Source organism: Ranitomeya variabilis, chromosome 3, assembly GCF_051348905.1.
Source record: "Ranitomeya variabilis isolate aRanVar5 chromosome 3, aRanVar5.hap1, whole genome shotgun sequence".
Classification (NCBI taxonomy): Eukaryota; Metazoa; Chordata; class Amphibia; order Anura; family Dendrobatidae; genus Ranitomeya; species Ranitomeya variabilis.
This window is the reverse complement of record NC_135234.1, coordinates 768,278,385-768,297,383: the sequence shown is the minus strand read 5'-3', so window position 1 is coordinate 768,297,383 and position 18,999 is coordinate 768,278,385. Positions and strand designations below refer to the sequence as shown.

At 44.4% G+C, this 18,999-nt stretch overlaps 1 long non-coding RNA gene across 1 annotated transcript; it reads left to right on the top strand.

Moving 5' to 3' along the window:
- Positions 1-331: 331 nt before the first annotated feature.
- Positions 332-17,281, top strand: LOC143818624 (uncharacterized). Its single transcript, XR_013224642.1, has 3 exons — positions 332-613; positions 15,996-16,119; positions 17,104-17,281. It is a non-coding gene; the product is annotated as an uncharacterized LOC143818624 (long non-coding RNA).
- Positions 17,282-18,999: the final 1,718 nt, after the last annotated feature.

Below are 18,999 nucleotides of genomic sequence, written 5' to 3'. Positions count from 1 at the left end.
CGTCTTCGCCGCCCCCCCCCCTTAAATAAACGTGCAATTAGATAACTTTATTTATATAAGTCCGAAACATATAGTTAGATGGTAACTACGGCGTAATAATTCATCCAGTACAGTCGGTTATGTGCACATGAATGGTTGTCTGTTTTGTTTGCACTTAAGTGGTCACCAAGGTAACCGTGCAGCGTTAGGTCCGGTATCTTGGACCGAGTGCTGTTATAATGAAACGGACAATTTCTACCAGGGCCCTGAGTAGATCTAGTGTGGCACCTCTCTAAACTGATTTTCTCGGCACAGCTGGGGTATTGCATGTGGCGCTTGGTAAGCGCTGGCCGGGTGTGTCCTATGGGGCTCCTGATACTGTTGCACCCAGGATGTCCAGGCGGAACCATTATCACAGGTCCATGTTTTCATGCGGCGGATATTCACTGACGGTTAAGCGGTCATGTGCACACCGGATATGCTACTGGCCAGTGCCGCACCGGAAGAACCAGGGTATGCGGTTTTCCGGAGGCGGCTCTTGGATCATGGGGGGCATGTACGGCCGCCAAATGGCGTATCCATCATATTTGACATACGGGCGGGCGTTGGAAGTACGGGATTGGCCGGAAGTGAGGTAAGACGCCACTTACTTATCACAATTAATAGTAAGCTACTTAAGAGGGAGGCACCCACGTGTGCTCTTACCCTGCCATAGTCCGTACCCACGACTGGGTGTGACGGACATAGGAATTCCCTTCAATTTAGGGGTTCCCTTCTACAGAATACCCCACATTTATAATAGTGGGAAGTACATCTTGGTATGGTGGGTACAGGATAACAGCCTGACTTGGGAACTGCCCTTGTCAGGGCAGGAGCAATACAGGGGCACGACTGGGTAGTACAGGCAATTTTCCTCCCTCCCCCTTGAAAACACATTGAGGCTCCTGCAGCAGTAACATCATTTGGTGAGATCAAACCATTTTTTTAAATTTGAGCACTGTTTATATTGAGCACTATTTTTGCACTTCAGCACTTTGTGTATTTGTCCATATTAGATTTTATCTAGCGGTACCAATAAAGGTTATGTTTTATAAATAAGTGTTCTCCCTGCTAGTATGCCCATTTCAATTTGAGGACTCCTAGAGGTATTATTATTTATACACCTAGTTTGTGCTATTTGTTGTGCCTATACGTAATATAGAAATTGAACCTGGCGAAGAACAGAGACCACCTAGCTTGCCTAGGTGTGAGACGCTTCACAGATTCCAAATACAACAGATTTTTGTGATCTGTGATCACCATGACTGGGTGAAGTGTTCCCTCCAAAAAATGGCGCCATTCTACAAATGCTCATTTAATTGCCTTTGGTCTTCACCATAGTGGAGTTTGGAGTGTGACTGTTTGAGGTTGTGGACAGGTTTCTTTTTATACAGATAACAAGTTCAAACAGGAGCCATTACTACAGGTAATGAATGGAGGACAGAGGAGCCTCTTAAAGAAGAAGATACACGTCTGTGAGAGCCAGAAAGTTTGCATGTTTTTAGGTGACAAAATACATATTTACCACCATAATATGCAAAATAAATCTTGCCATATCAGGCAAGATGATTTTCTGAATTTGTTTTCTCAATTTTGACTGTCATAGTTGTGGTCTACCTATGATGTCAATTACAGGTCTCTCTCATCTTTTAAATTGGGAGAGCTTGCACAATTGGTGGCTGGCTAAATACTTTGTTTCCCCCACTGTATATCACCTGAACAACAAAAAATACAGAAATGCATCATCAGAAGCCCTAGAACAATCAACAGTACATAAATACAAAAGTACTGAAAGTACTGAAATGCATCACCAGAACCACCATCAGTACAGAAATTCATTAACAGATGAACCAAAAGTACAGAAATATAGCAGCATAATCACTATTGGTATATAAATACATTACCATAACCACTCTCAGTACATGAATATATAAAAAGAACCATTATCAGTACTGATACCAAACCATATATTCTTCTCTTCTGATACTTATATAGCAGTGTATTCCATCTGTGCAACGCAGAAGTGATGTTGACGTTGCCCTGACCCCGAATTGCTTCAATTGTACTAGTTCCTGAAAGGCAATTCAATCTAGGGAGTCGGCATTTTCCACAGTTTGGAGAATGGCCAAGGGGGAGCAAGCGAAATGCAGTCACCTGGGAGACACTTCAACCCACCACATCAGGCAGCCGGACAGTCCAATCAGATGTACCCAGGGCAAATGCATCACCTAGATAGGCTTCTTTGCAAGGCTATGCTCCCATTGTGCAAAAACATACACTTATGGAAAACCTGCTGCATTTTAAAGCAGAATTATATGACAACGCATGCTGCAGAATGCACTCACTCCGGGTGAGAGGCGCAACATGTCAATTTATGCTGCAGATGTACTCGTGAATTTCAACCTTTGCAATGCAAAAGATTAAAATGTGCAGATCCCCCAGTTATTAACTTGCAATGATATCTGCAACAGAAAAAGCCGCAGCGTTATTCGCAGAATCAATTACCGCTACGGGAGATTCACAGTGGAGATGCCTAATGGGAATGTAACCTACTGGGTTACATAGTTACATAGTTACATAGTTATTAAGGTTGAAGGAAGACTGTAAGTCCATCTAGTTCAACCCATAGCCTAACCTAACATGCCCTAACATGTTGATCCAGGGGAAGGCAAAAAAAACCCATGTGGCAAAGAGTAACTCCACCATGGGGAAAAAAATTCCTTCCCGACTCCACATACGGCAATCAGACTAGTTCCCTGGATCAACGCCTTATCAAGGAATCTAGTGTATATACCCTGTAACATTATACTTTTCCAGAAAGGTATCCAGTCCCCTCTTAAATTTAATTAATGAATCACTCATTACAACATCATACGGCAGAGAGTTCCATAGTCTCACTGCTCTTACAGTAAAGAATCCGCGTCTGTTATTATGCTTAAACCTTCTTTCCTCCAGACGTAGAGGATGCCCCCTTGTCCCTGTCTCAGGTCTATGATTAAAAAGATCATCAGAAAGGTCTTTGTACTGTCCCCTCATATATTTATACATTAACATAAGATCACCCCTTAGTCTTCGTTTTTCCAAACTAAATAGCCCCAAGTGTAATAACCTATCTTGGTATTGCAGACCCCCCAGTCCTCTAATAACCTTGGTCTCTGCACCCGCTCCAGTTCAGCTATGTCTTTCTTATACACCGGAGACCAGAACTGTGCACAGTATTCTAAGTGTGGTCGACTAGTGACTTGTATAGAGGTAAAATTATGTTCTCCTCATGAGCATCTATGCCTCTTTTAATACATCCCATTATTTTATTTGCCTTTGTAGCAGCTGCCTGACACTGGCCACTGAATATGAGTTTGTCATCCACCCATACACCCAGGTCTTTTTCATTGACGGTTTTGCCCAGAGTTTTAGAATTAAGCACATAGTTATACATCTTATTACTTCTACCCAAGTGCATGACCTTACATTTATCCCCATTAAAGCTCATTTGCCATTTATCAGCCCAAGCTTCTAGTTTACATAAATCATCCTGTAATATAAAATTGTCCTCCCCTGTATTGATTACCCTGCAGAGTTTAGTGTCATCTGCAAATATTGAAATTCTACTCTGAATGCCCCCTACAAGGTCATTAATAAATATGTTAAAAAGAAGAGGGCCCAATACTGACCCCTGTGGTACCCCAGTGCTAACCGTGACCCAGTCCGAGTGTGCTCCATTAATAACCACCCTTTGTTTCCTATCCCTGAGCCAGCTCTCAACCCACTTACACATATTTTCCCCTATCCCCATTACTCTCATTTTATGTAACAACCTTTTGTGTGGCACCGTATCAAAAGCTTTGGAAAAGTCCATATATACTACGTCCACTGGGTTCCCTTGGTCCAGTCCTGAACTTACCTCTTCATAGAAGCTGATCAAATTAGTCTGACAGGACCTGTCCATAGTAAACCCGTGCTGATACTGGGTCATGAGGTTATTCCTCCTCAGATACTCCAGCATAGCATCCCTTAGAATGCCCTCCAGGATTTTACCCACAGTAGAGGTTAAACTTACTGGCCTATAATTACCGAGTTCAGTTTTTGCCCCTTTTTTGAATATTGGCACCACATTTGCTATACGCCAGTCCTGTGGTACAGACCCTGTTATTATGGAGTCTTTAAAGATTAAAAATAATGGTCTATCAATGACTGTACTTAGTTCCTGCAGTACTCGGGGGTGTATCCCATCCGGCCCGGAGATTTGTCAATTTTAGTTATTTTTAGACGCCGCTGTACTTCCTGCTGGGTTAAGCAGGTGACATTTAATGGGGAATTTTTATCACTAGTCATTTTATCTGCCATGGGATTTTCTTTTGTAAATACTGATGAAAAAAAGTCATTTAGCATATTGGCTTTTTCCTCATCCTCATCCACCATTTCACCCAGACTATTTTTAAGGGGGCCAACACTATCATTTTTTAGTTTCTTACTATTTATATAGTTAAAGAATATTTTGGGATTATTTTTACTCTCTCTGGCAATGAGTCTCTCTGTCTCAATCTTTGCTGCCTTGATTTGCTTTTTACAGAATGTATTTAATTTTCTGTATTTATTTAATGCCTCCTCACTACCTACTTCCTTTAATTCTCTAAATGCTTTTTTTTTGTCCCTTATTGCGCCCCTTACAGCTCTATTTAGCCATATTGGTTTCCTCCTATTTCTAGTATGTTTATTCCCATACGGTATATACTGTGCACAGGTCCTATCCAGGATGCTAATAAATGTCTCCCATTTTCTTTGTGTATTTTTGTGTCTCAGGATATCGTCCCAGTTAATTGCACCAAGATCCTCTCTCATCCGTTGGAAATTTGCCCTCCTGAAGTTTAGTGTCCTTGTCACCCCCCTACTACCCATCTTATTAAAGGTTACATGAAAACTTATTATTTTGTGATCACTATTCCCCCAGTGACCCCCAACCCTTATATTTGATATGCGGTCTGGCCTGTTGGTTAATATTAGGTCTAGCAGTGCCCCCCTTCTTGTTGGGTCCTGAACCAGTTGTGAAAGGTAATTGTCTCTCATAGTTGTCAAAAACCGATTACCTTTGCTGGAACTGCAGGTTTCTGTTCCCCAATCTATTTCAGGGTAGTTGAAGTCCCCCATAATAATGACTTCTCCTTGAGTCGCAGCTTCATCTATTTGCTTTACGAGGCTATTCTCCATTGCTTCCATTAGTTTTGGAGATTTATAACAAACCCCTATCAGTAATTTATTATTTTTTCCCCCTCCCCTTATCTCCACCCACAGAGACTCTACATTTTCATTAGATTCACCTATATTATCACGCAGGATGGGTTTTAAGGTCGATTTTACATACAGACACACCCCTCCCCCTCGCTTATCTGTACGGTCATTTCTGAAAAGGCTATAGCCCTGCAATTTAACAGCCCAGTCATGGCTCTCATCCAGCCACGTCTCAGATATCCCCACCATGTCATAATTATGCTCCAACAACATTAGTTAGGTTTGTAATTATTGTCAACATTGCTCCACCTGAGGGCTCCAGGACACTATGTTCTCACAAAGATGGTCTCCAGCCACTCCTTACTGGACCACCCATCACCAAGACAGGAGCTGATCATACACAGTGCACTAATTATTACAACAACTGGTTAAATTCAAATTTTCTGAAATATTGATGGGTTTTTTTGCATTTTCCGAGTACAAAAAAAAAGTCTGTTTTGACCCATTTCTCTTCGGAACATGTATTCAGTGTAGAAATGCAGCTTGCTTGTTGTCTAGACTGGGCACGGAGTGACACTGTGCATTGTCTGAGCCCTGGCACGCTGCCCCCTCCCTTCTATTGTATGGTATCAGGGGATAAATGCAGGGGCAGCGTGATCATTTGGGCATCAGCACCACACCACCATGCGCTGCCTCGGGACGCTGACCCTGCTGCTCTTGTTTACTGCGATTCTGCTGCTTGGTTCGTATACTTGTTGTCTTCAGAGCATGACTGCCTTCTGTTGGATATAGGCGAGCTGCATGTGTTATTTGTGGAGCGTGACACCTGCCTGGGGTAAGGTAGGGCTTATCATGTAGATTTATCCTGACATAGAAGTTGTATACCTTTATCATACGACCTTCATGGAAGCCATTACACCTCGTGCCCGGTGGAGTCATGGTGGACAACTCATGGTGGGCAACCCTTTGTATTGTGGATTCATGAGGGACACATAGAATCAACGATTAATCTGTGAGGACCCATGAGTTGACACTGGTGAAAACCTCAGAATATTGTGCTTGGAAATTTCCAGATCTCCAAGAAAATATTCACTATAGTCCCTGTTCAGACTAACGTTGGCAGATTTTTTTTCCGGAATTGGAGCATCAGGATTAAATCTAAAATTCGAGTCGCTATTCAAAGTTTTGACATCTGGAGAAAGGGATCCCACCAAAAGAAAGAAGAGTGACCTCCTAGAAGGAACCTTTATTTTTCTTGCAGGATGCAAATTGGTTTTGGACCATAAAAAAACAACAGTGTCCTCAAACAATATTGTGGTCTTATTGTTGTTTTCCTTCTTGTATCCCTTTTGTTTGGAGAAAAAAGCAAAAACAGAATGTAGATTTTTAAATACATCTTTTATTCAAAAATTACTGAGCAGTAGTGATAAGAGAACACAAGCGAGAATTGCAGCTGCGGGGACTCCAACATATTTTTCGAGCATGCCGAAGACACTTGGTTAGCACACCGGCATTAAAATGTAATCTTGTTACCTATAGGGTTGAGCAACTTTAACTTTTTGGGGGTCGAGTCGGGTTTTGCGAAACCCGACTATCTCAAAAGTCGAGTCGAGTGCAATCGGCCGATAATCGCGTAAAGTCGGGGATCGATCGAAACACGAAACCGAATGCAAGTCAATGGGGAAGCATAGTCGGCAGTGAGTGGGGGCCAGGAAAACACCTACAGTGCCCATTTTGATGGCAAAAACATCCATTCTTGGTTGTGAAGCTTGTCAATCTTAATTAACTTTATAATAATAGTTAGGCATTGGAAATTGGGGGTCATTTGGCTAAAGTTGTGGGGGTAGGGCCGGTTCAAGTTTTTAGTGGGCCCAGGAAACGTGGACTACGTCACGGCGGTGGAGCAGTGAGAGGTAAGTATTTCCACTTTGCAAGTGCTGTGATCCTGAGCAAGCAGGGGGGGGGCACTCGTTCACATTGGCACTGGCACAGGGCCCCTCAAAGTATGGCGGTGTGTTTGCATGGTGGGGGCGCCTCCCACCGGCAGCGACACTTCTGCGGGCCCTGTGCCTGTGACGTCGCCAATGAGTATGCACTTTCTTCTGCACCTTTCTCTTTGTCCCTGTGTAAGGTGGTATAGTATGCGGGAAGCGGAGCCTGACTTTCAGCAGTGTCAGATTGTGGCTGTGTAGAGTGCAAGGGGAATGTAGTGGTCTGGGTCAATGTACCACAAGAGTCATCTAGCACTGGCTGGGCAATAGGCAGGATGAGGATGAAACACAGATATAGGCCCAAATAATAAAGTGGGATAAATGCAGTTCAAAATTGGTAACAGGACTAACCAGGCGGCATTGGTTTGTTCAGTTGAGAATAAAACACAGGAGCGGCAGACACCGTTTTAAGGGCCCAACCACAGTAGTAGGCCAAATGCAGTTTAATATTACAAATAAAGGCCGAAAGCCTGAAGATTGAAGCTCTGGAAAATAACACAGGGCAACACCAAGGTGCTATGCAGCTTCCATTATGTGGCAGGAGTACACAGGCAGCATTGGTGTGCTCGGCGGAGGACAATTGGAAGGAGGGACCGCAGACAGTAAGTACTCCAAAAAAACTAAATACACTGTGTTCCAAATTATTATGCAAATTGGATTTAAGTGTCATAAAGATTTAATCAATTTGTTTTTCAAATAAACTCATGGATGGTATTGTATCTCAGGGTTCAATGGATCACTGAAATCAATCTTAAATACATGTGATAATTGGTTTTCCAGGTGATTCTAATTAAAGGAAAACTACTTAAAAATGATGTTCCACATTATTAAGCAGGCCACAGGTTTCAAGCAATATAGGAAATAAAAAGGATCTCTCTGCTGCTGAACAGTGTTAAATAGTGCAATGCCTTGGACAAGGTTTGAAAATATTAGATATTTCATGAAAACTTAGGAGTGATCATCATACTATGAAGAGATTTATGACTGAAACAGAGTTCATGCAGATAAAGGCATATTGAGGAAGGTTTCTGCCAGATAAATTCATTGAATTAAGAGAGCAGCTGCCAAAATACCATTACAAAGCAGCAAAAAGTTATTTGAAGTTGCTGGTGCCTCTGGAGTCCCTCAAACCTCAAGGTGTAGGATCCTTCAAAGGCTTGCTTTGGTGCAAAAACCTACTATTCGGCCACCCCTAAACAGTGATCACAAGCAGAAATGGTTGCAGTGGGCCCAGACATACATGAAGACTATTTTTCAAGCAGTCTTGCTTACTGATGAGTGTCGAGCAACCCCGGATGGTCCACATGGATGGAGTAGTGGATGGTTGGTGGATGGCCACCATGTCCCAACAAGGCTGAGACGTCAGCAAGGAGGTTGAGGAGTCATGTTTTGGTCCAGAACAGCTGGTAGGGCCCTTTAAGGTTCCTGAAGGTGTGAAAATGACCTCTGCAAAGTATATAGAGTTTCTGACTGACAACTTTCTTTCATGGTAAAAAAAGCAGAAATGTGCCTTCATCTTCATGCATGACAATGCACTATCTCATGCTGTCATGCTGCAAAGAATACATCTGAGTCATTGGCTGCAATGGGCATAAAAGGAGATAAACTCATGGTGCGGCCACCATCCTCCCCTGACCTCAACCCTATAGAGAACCTTTGGATTATCATCAAGCAAAAGATCTATGAGGGTGGGAAGCAGTTCACATCAAAACAGCAGCTCTGGGAGGCTATTCTGACTTCATGCAAAGAAATACAAGCAGAAGCTCTCCAAAAACTCACAAGTTCAAAGGATGCAAGAATTGTGAAGGTGATATCAAAGAAAGGTTCCTATGTTAACATGTAACTTGGCCTGTTAGGATGTTTTGGAGTTAAATAGCTTTTTTGTTCAGTGAATGTGACCTCCTAATGCTGCAAATTCCACAAATGAGCATTTTCAGTTCTTTAAAACATATCAAATGTTTAGAAATCCTACTGTGCATAATAATTTGGTACAGTGCATTTTGAGTTTTTATTCCAGCCTATTTTAAATAGCATCATACATGTCAACAAATTGTTATTGTCAGTGGCACGCATTGAAGGATTTCAGCGCATAGACTAAACAGTGGTGGAGCAGCGAGAGATAATTTTGCAAGTGGTAGAGCACTGTTTGAGCTGGGGGGGACACTCTCTCTTGGCCGGCGGTACAGGCCCAGGGCCCCTCATGTTACAACGGCGTGTCTGACGTTGGGTGCGCGCCACCACCGCCAGAGACACTTCATTGTGCTATGAGGGACCCAGTGGCAGTGCCGTCGACCAAAAGTGGGCACACCCACCTCTTCAGACAAACGGCACTCTGACGGGTGCTTGCGCCAAGTGGCGAGACCACGGCCCCGTTGGGGGAGTTAGGCCATTTGGGAGGTGTAAACATGTCGTATGCTGTACAAACAGCAGCTGCAAATTAAGAGATTGGAACAGTCTGTAACACCAGTCCCAAAGCAAGACCTTTTTTCAGGAAAGCTAGGTGTCAGCCGGGAACGGTGGGGCAAAATAATTAGAAATCCATGAGTGGTTCATTTTAATCAAGGTTAGATCATCAACATTTTGGGTCGCCAGACAAGTCCTTTTTTCGGTCAGTATTGAACCAGCAGCACTGAATACTCTTTCTGATAGCACACTAGCTGCTGGGCAAGCAAGCTCCTGCAATGCATATTTGGCCAATTCAGGCCAGGTGTCTATTTTGGATGCCCAGTAATCAAAGGGGAATGACGGTTGAGGGAGAACATCGACAATGGCAGAAAAATAGTTAGTAACCATACTGGACAAATGTCTCCTGTCACTTTGAATTGATGCTGCAGTACCTGTCGTGTCTGCGGTCATTGCGAAATCACTCCACAACCTGGTCAGAAAACCCCTCTGTCCAACGCCACTTCTGATTTGTGAACCTCTAACACCTCTGCCATGTTGCCCCCTGCAGCTCGTGTGAAAACCATCACCGGCGCCTGTGTGCTGGGAATGCCTGAATCAAACGGTCTACAAGAGTTGCTTGTTTGGTTGCCAATATTTGTTCAAGGTTCTCATGTGGCATGATATTTTGCAATTTGCCTTTATAGCGAGGATCAAGGAGGCAGGCCAACCAGTAATCGTCATCGGTCATCATTTTAATAATGCGTGGGTCCCTTTTGAGGATACGCAAGGCATAATCCGCCATGTGTGCCAATGTTCCAGTTGTCAAATCTGTGCATGTGTTGGGTTGAGGAGCACTTTCGGGCAAATCAACGTCACTTGTCTCCCTCAAAAAAACAGAACCCAGCCTTGCAACGCCAGCAGTTTCTGTTGCCCCCTGAGAAGCTTCCTCATCCAAAAAATACTCATCCCCATCATCCTCCTCTTCGCCCGCCACCTCGTCCTGTTGACTTCCCTGAGTAGACAATGGCTGACTGTCATCTAGGCTTCCCTCGTCCTCAGCTGCAGATGCCTGCTCCTTAATGTGCGTCAAACTTTGCATCAGCAGACGCATTAGGGGGATGCTCATGCTTATTATGGCATTGTCTGCACTAACCAGCCGTGTGCATTCCTCAAAACACTGAAGGACTTGACACAGGTCTTGTAGCTTCGACCACTGCACACCTGACAACTCCATGTCTGCCATCCTACTGCCTGCCCGTGTATGTGTATCCTCCCACAAATACATAACAGCACGCCTCTGTTCGCACAGTCTCTGAAGCATGTGCAATGTGGAGTTCCACCTTGTTGCAACGTCGATGATTAGGCAATGCTGGGGAAGTTGCAAAGACCGCTGATGGTTCTGTATACGGCTGGAGTGTACGGGCGAACGGCGAATGTGCGAGCAAAGTCTGCACACTCTCAGGAGCAGGTCGGGTAACCCCGGATAACTTTTCAGAAAGCACTGCACCACCAGGTTTAAGGTGTGAGCCAGGCAAGGAATGTGTTCAGTTGTGAAAGGGCTATGGCAGCCATAAAGTTCCTTCTGTTATGACTCACTACCTTGCCTGCCTCAAGATGTACAGTGCCCAGCCATGACTGAGTTTCTTGCTGCAAGAACTCGGACAGTACTTCGGTAAGGTGTGTCTGTTGTCGCCCAAACACTTCATTGCTAATACAGCCTGCTGACGCTTGCCACTAGCTGTTCCATAATGGGACACCTCGTGTGCAACAGTGGCAGCTGCGGATGGACTGGTCGTGCGACTGCGGTCTGTGGACGAGCTCTCACTTCTGCTGGAGGACGAGGAGGAGGAGGGGGACGAACGCCTACAGCCAACTGTTTCCTAGACCGTGGGCTAGGAAGAACTGTCCCAATATTGCTGTCCCCTGTGGACCCTGCATCCACCACATTAACCCAGTGTGCCGTGATGGAGACATAACGCCCCTGGCCATGCCTACTGGTCCATGCATCTGTTGTCAGGTGCACCTTTCTACTCACAGATTGCCTGAGTGCATGGACAATGCGGTCTTTTACATGCTTGTGGAGGGCTGGGATGGCTTTTCTCGAAAAGAAGTGTCGACTGGGTAGCTCGTAGCATGGTACAGCGTAGTCCATCAGGGCTTTGAAAGCTTCGGTTTCAACTAACCGGTAGGGCATCATCTCTAACGAGATTAGTCTAGCAATGTGGGCGTTCAAACCCTGTGTACGCGGATACGAGGATGAGTACTTCCTTTTCCTAACGAGAGTCTCATGTAGGGTGAGCTGGACTGGAGAGCTGCATAGGGTGGAACTAGCGGGGGTGCCGGTGGACATGGCAGACTGAGAGATTGTTGGTGATGGTATTCTTGCTGTTGCCCTACATACAGTGTTTCCTACCACGAACCTGGTGATTCCCTGACGGCTTTGGCCTTGCGACGAAACCGCCACATTTACTGCAGGTGGTGTGGTAAACGGTGGGCTTACAGTGAGGGAAGGGATGTAGCGTTGCTGACTAGCTTCATTGTGAGAGGGTGCTACAACGTTAAGGGACGTTTGGTAGTTAGTCCAGGCTTGCAAGTGCATGGTGGTTAAATGTCTACGCATGCAGCTTGTATTTAGATTTTTAACATTCTGACCTCTGCTGAAGGTCCTTGAGCATTTCTTACAGATGACTTTGCACTGATCATTTGGATCTTAGTTAAAAAAAATACCAGACTGCACTCTTCCTACTATCGGATACCTTTTCAGGCATTGCACACTGAGCTACTTTAACCGGATGGCCACGCTGTCCTACAACTGGTTTTAGTTTTGCCACACGTTTTTGACCAGATACGGGCCTGCCAGATGGAACCTGTTGTGATGTTGATGCCTCCTGCGGCTCCTCCTCCTCCGCTTCAGAGCTACTGCCGCCTGCACCCTGTTCCCCCAATGGCTGCCAATCGGGGTCAACAACTGTGTCATCTATGACCTCCTCTTCTATGTCCTGGGCATCTTCCTGTGGGTCACCGTGTAAGCCGGTGCTATAGTGTTCGTGATGGGGCTTAATAGTGTCATCAGGGTCAGATTCTGGATCAGTACACTGCGAGGGCAATGTTCTGATCTGAGTCAAAGGAACAGCATAATAATCTGGCTGTGCATCTGTGCACTCCATGTCCGATTCATCTTGTAATGGGCATGGCCTGTTAACAATTTCCCTTTCTAACCCAGGAATGGTATGTGTAAATAGCTCCATGGAGTAACCAGTTGTGTCGCCTGAAGCATCCTTCTCTGTTGTTCTGGGTGAAGAACACAAAGAAGCGACTTGTCCCTGACCAGGAACATCCACTGACTGCTTTTACATTTGGCACTTTCCGAGGAGGAGGCGAAAGAGCTAGAGGCAGAGTCAGCAATGAAAGCCAAAACTTGTTTCTGCTGCTCCGGCTTTAAAAGCAGTTTTCCTACTCCCAGAAAAGGGAGCCTTCGAGGCCTTGTGTAGCCAGACGATGCCGCTGGCTCAACAACTTGAGCCTTAGGTGCTATTTTGCTTTTCCCACTACCACCAGATGCTCCACCACCACCACCACCATCATTACCAGCCGGCAATGACCGCCCACGGCCACGACCTCTTCCACCAGACTTCCTCATTCTTGGAAAAATTTAACCAAACTAACAACCATTATGTGGTCCTGTACAAGCAGGTAGAAGGTGTACGTAAACTTGTTGTGAATTTAAATCTCCCTTTTTTATGTGTGGGAGAATGCTGGAAAAAATGGGGCCCACTGTATTACACTACACAGTTTGATTGGCAGAAAGAGGCTGGCAGATATGCCACGAACAGGACTGACGCACGCAGATGCACACACTGGCAATAGAAATCTCACTCTTTATGTGTGGGAGAATGCAGGGAACAATCAGGCCCACTGGATTACACTACACAGTTTGATTGGCAGAGAGAGGCTGGCAGATATGCCACTAACAGGACTGACGCAGATGCACACACTGTCAATAGAAATTTCCCTCTTTATGTGTGGGAGAATGCAGGATTTAATCAGGCCCACTATGTCACAGTATAGTTTCTGTGGCAAAAAATGAATGACAGATACCACAGACAGCACTGGCACAGATGCACAGATTTGGCAAGATTATTCTCCCTTTATTTAATTTTTTTTTTATATGAGAGACAAGTGATTTAATCAGGCCCACTATATCACAGTATAGTTTCTGTGGCACAAAATGAAAGACAGATACCACAGACAGCACAAGCACAGATGCACTGATTGGCAATATAAATCTCCCTTTTTAGGTGTGGGACAGTGCAGAAAAATACAGGCCCACTGTTTTACACTACACAGTTTCAGGGGCTGAAAGTGGCTGGAAGATAATAATAATAAAAAAAGGGACTGTACTACAATCACTATCTCCCTACAATAATCTCTGAAAAGTATGGCAGGCAGCAATAAAAAGGACTGCTGCACACAAAAAATGAGGACAAACAAACAAGATAGCTGTGCAGAAAGGAAGGAGCAACAGGATTTGTGCTTTTAAAAAAGCAGTTGGTTTGCACAGCGGCGTACACACAGCAATGCAGCTATCAGGGAGCCTTATAAGCTACAGAGCTGTTGCACAGAAATCTTGCCTCCACTGTCCCTGCAAAGAAAAGGTGGTGTTGGACAGTGGAAATCGCTACAGCACAAGCGGTTTTGGGGTTAATGGACCCTGCCTAACGCTATCCCTGCTTCTGACGAAGCTGCAGCAACCTCTCCCTATGCTCAGATCAGCAGCAGTAAGATGGCGGTCGGCGGGAACGCCCCTTTATAGCCCCTGTGACGCCGCAGAAAACAAGCCAATCACTGCCATGCCCTTCTCTAAGATGGTGGGGACCAGGACCTATGTCATCACGCTGCCCACACTCTGCGTGCACCTTCATTGGCTGAGAAATGGCGCTTTAAGCATCATATGAAACGCGACTTTGGCACGAAGATCGTGTACCGCATGGCCGATCCCACGCTGGGATCTGGTCGGGTTTCATGAAACCCGACTTTGCCAAAAGTCGGCGACTTATGAAAATGACCGATCCGTTTCGCTCAACCCTAGTTACCTAGCGTATAAATGCTGCTGTTTTCCTGAATCTGGCGATGTTTTTCTTTCGTTCCTTCTCCTCTCCGTTCCCGAGATACGGCCCCATCTTCCTTGTCTATAAATTTGTCTTTTGGCCAAGTGTGCATGAAAGAGGAGGTCACATCTCAGGAACGTAGAGGAGCAGGAACGAAAGAAAAGCAATGCTGGATTCAGGAGAACAGTGGCATTTACACCAGGTAACACAATTCCATATTTTTGGCATGTGACAGGTCCAGTGTAAACTGGTATCACATCCCTTGAAGCTACAGATCCACTTCCTATCACTTTCTCCACTCATCTGCTAAACTTTGAGATCTTAAGGCTTTTCTTGACATTGGGTCATGACCCTCAAACATATGGAAGACCTCCAAAATGATTCCATTACTGGAAAATATATTTGCGTTAACCAGAATTTATTGTGCAGAACATCTAGTCAGATTTAAAGTAATTACATTTTGTGATCATCATTTACTGAATGGTCAGACACCAGCAATGAATGTCTGGAGGACACTTCAGAACATCTACCTTGGATGGACTCTCAGTTCCTAGATTTCTAAAACTTGGACTCCATATCCATTAATAAACTACTTATCCATCAAGAGTCCTCCTCCTCTCAATGCTCGGTGACAAAACTACATTTTAAGATTAGCCTTTGGGTCACAAGCCTTGAGTCGTTTGTAAAATTAGCTTTAGGTCTAGATTTCAAGAAGATTGCTGTTCTCGTAAATGGTGGCTCTGGAGTCCATATGGTTCCAGGAGCTTCTCGGCCTACTTTTTAGGAAGTTTTTACAAGTTTTCTTTTTAAGGAAGCCAGATAACGCCACTTCTTGATTTATGGGGGTGGGAGAACATATTTCTCACTAGCGTTTTAGCCACTTTCTTTGCTCTCACTCAGCAATTTTCAGAACTTTCACAGCAATGGAAAAAATCTGCTCAAACGTGTCCATCACTCAATTACTGAGAGCGCGCATCGGGGTCCTCTTCTCGAAATGGATGTAGATGCTACAAAACAATTACACATAAGGTTTCTGCCACTCAAAGTTCACACCCTGCTAATCAGTTATGCTGGGAAATGGGGCGAGGATGTGACAACTTCCTATCGATTTACACTATGTAGAGAGGCAGGCAGGTTGTCAACACTTGCACATGGAGCGGCTGATGCTTTAGTACTAGGGCTCAGTATCTTAGGAACATTGTTAATCCTGTGACAGAAATCAGAGTGTCGATGGAGTTCCCCTTTAATAAAGTCATTATTATTGCAGCTGGCAGCACCAAGGACCTGAAGTTCTCCTTATGGACATGTGGAAACCACCAGGGTTACTGTCGTCGCTACTGCTTTACCCATGAGAGTTCCGTAGGGGCATTTGGTTGTCCTCGAAAATTCAGGTAGCGTAAAGTTTTCCTGGTGCTTGGAGTGGTCGCAATATTTTCTTGTAAATTAGGTCCACACTTTTTTTTTTTTTACAGTCATTTTTCTGTCTTATCTTTTCGTCTTTGTCTAGTAGATTATTCATCTTTAACTGCACAAAATAAAATCTTGATAGCAAGAGAGTTTATAACTTATTATCTTCCTCCTTCTGAGCTTTTTATAGCCAATTTATGACTATAGGATGGTTGGACTGAACTTTGTTGAAATAAATCAGCCAAAAGGAGCTTAGAGGACGGAAGGTAAGTGTTAAACTCTGCCATCAGAAGCCGCTCACTGATGGATTCTCAGTTAACTCAATGCTAAATTTAAAGGGATTGCCAAAAAATATTTGAAGGCTTCTTTCTCCTTTAAAGGGAGCCTGTCATTAACTAGTGGCATGTAGGTAAAGGGGCTTTAATCCTGATTAAATCCTATATTCGCACAAAGAAATCTGCAAGGTAAGGATTTTCTCAGCAGCAACGCGTCTTTACATACATGAAATTAGTTTGGGGTATAGAAATCCCGATTTCCAATTCTCTTTAAATGCATATATTTTGGGCTTTCAATTGTTTTGTTTTTCAATTGAGTTTCATTGAAAATTTAGCATAGAGTTAACTGAGAATCTGTGAACGAGCTGCTTCTTATAGGATAGTTTAACACTTATGTTACAGTTCCCTTTAAAAGGAGAAACACTCTTTTTAAAAAAACATTTTTTCCCTTAAAACTTTACATATGATCGGAAACCTCCTTAAATCTGCATAAAATCTACTCAATTTCTTAAAAGAACAGTCTAAGAAAAAAGTTTTGGGAGTCAATATATTCCCTACAGAGACAGAAAACTATCTGGTTAGGGATGCACCAATCAGGACAGTAGAAAATCTGAGTGCCCGCCCCCAAGGGATCTGTAATGGGGTCTGACAATCGTTATACTGTTCTTTGATCAGAATTCTCTGCTCTTCCAGATGTTGCATCCCCGGGACTTAAATCTTCCTCGTTGAGACTGAGGATCGCCTACAAGCTGTGGGTCCAATCAGAAAAATGGCCTGACGGTTACAGAAAGAAAATGCAGCAGAAGCCTTCCAATCCCTCAACAATGTGAACGAGATACTAAAGTAATAAAATTTATTTATTAGAAATCTGTGTATCCGGTTGGCAGGTCCGTCTTTTTTATGCATAGTCTTGTCCCTGGCCAACATGATTTCCCTACGAAAAAAGGATCTGCTGAGGACGAAGTCACCTTAATGGAGAGTGCTCAGTATCGGGCAGTATGAGACCAGGTGTCCGGTGCTGCTCACTGGCCAGAAGTATTCAGTGCTGGGAGTTTCTGCTGGGAGAGGGGCAGAGGAAGCTTCATCAGCCGTAGTCTCAGATTTCATTAGTGAAGGTTCCGATGTGTCAATGTGAAAAAAGAAATGTCTCCGACTTGCACTCCACAGTCCATCGTGAATAGAAACAGCAAATGGATCAAGATACTAGAGTTGGAATAAGTATCTTATATCACTGGGCTGGCATGCACTCGGACCCCACACTTCCTTTACAGCTTGACACATACTGTTTAGTTACTGATTTAATTGAATAGTGGTAGAATTTCTACAAAAACAGCGCCACCTCCATGTATGGGTCATGTGTGGTATTGCAGTTCCGGGTCATTCACTTAAATAGAGCTAATCTGCAATACCAGACATAACCTGTGGCCAAATGTGGTGCTATGTTTTTTTTTTTATATTTCAGCTTCCATGGTTTTTAATTAGTTCACCATCTGCAGCAATTGCTGTAGATCCTTCATCAATGGAACTGCAACATTCTTTACAGAAAAAGGTTTGGTAGATCACAGAGGTCATACAAAAAAAAGGCAAATGGAGACTGAGATGAGCAGTAGAGGAGGGGAGAAAAAAAAAGAAAGCCTTGGAGAAAGCGCAGACTAAGTTTCACACGTCCGTTATTTTCCAGTACCAGAGATGACATTGTTAGTGTCCAATACTTGCAGCACATGTGTGGCAACCATGTGCCGCATCAGTACCACACAGACAGGCTCCAGGGAAGAAGCGCTACAGTAAGCGCTGTTCCCCGGCGCCGGGTGCTGAAGATGACTCATCATTCTCCCCTGCTCTGCCAGTGATTGGCACGAGCAGGTGAAAATGATGAGTTATATTCAACTGATAACAGCGAGAGCAAGCAGTGGCTGATGGGACTACTACTCCCCTCAGCCTTCACCTGCTGCTGCTAATGACAGTGACAGCAGGAGCGGCTGATGGGAGTATTCATCACCCACCACCTGCGCTAGGTGGATTCATGAATCCTATGTCTAATAAAACGTAACGTCACTGGCTGCAAAACATCATTAAGTTTCTATACACAGGTAAAGCTCATGGCATCATCTCACTTTTATGGTATGTGTCCACGGGCCGTATTACATCCGGAATAGCTGCGGATTGAACGCTGCATAGAGCCGCAGTTTTCAATCCGCAGCGTCCAGATGTTACAGCATAGTGGAGGGGATTTTATGAAATCCCATCTCCACTATGTGTGCGAACACGCACCCGGTGGCCCTGCGTTTCCGGACATGCGGCGCGTCTTTTTAGAACGCAGCATATCCGTTTACCTTGTGGCGACATTGCGCCGCCGCAAGGTAAAACACAGGGCCCTATGTGTGGGGTGCGATGATTCTGGATGTGTGCAATGCACATCCGGAATCATTGTGTCTACAGAAGGGGGCGGGGCTTTGGACGGAGCGAGTTTTCCACTCCGTCCAAAGCGCCGGCCATCCTGAACATGGATACATACCCTAATTGTTCCACTCCTGGTTTTGTCTTATAAATACTGATGTGAAATAATGACCAATACTGACCGTGTGAACG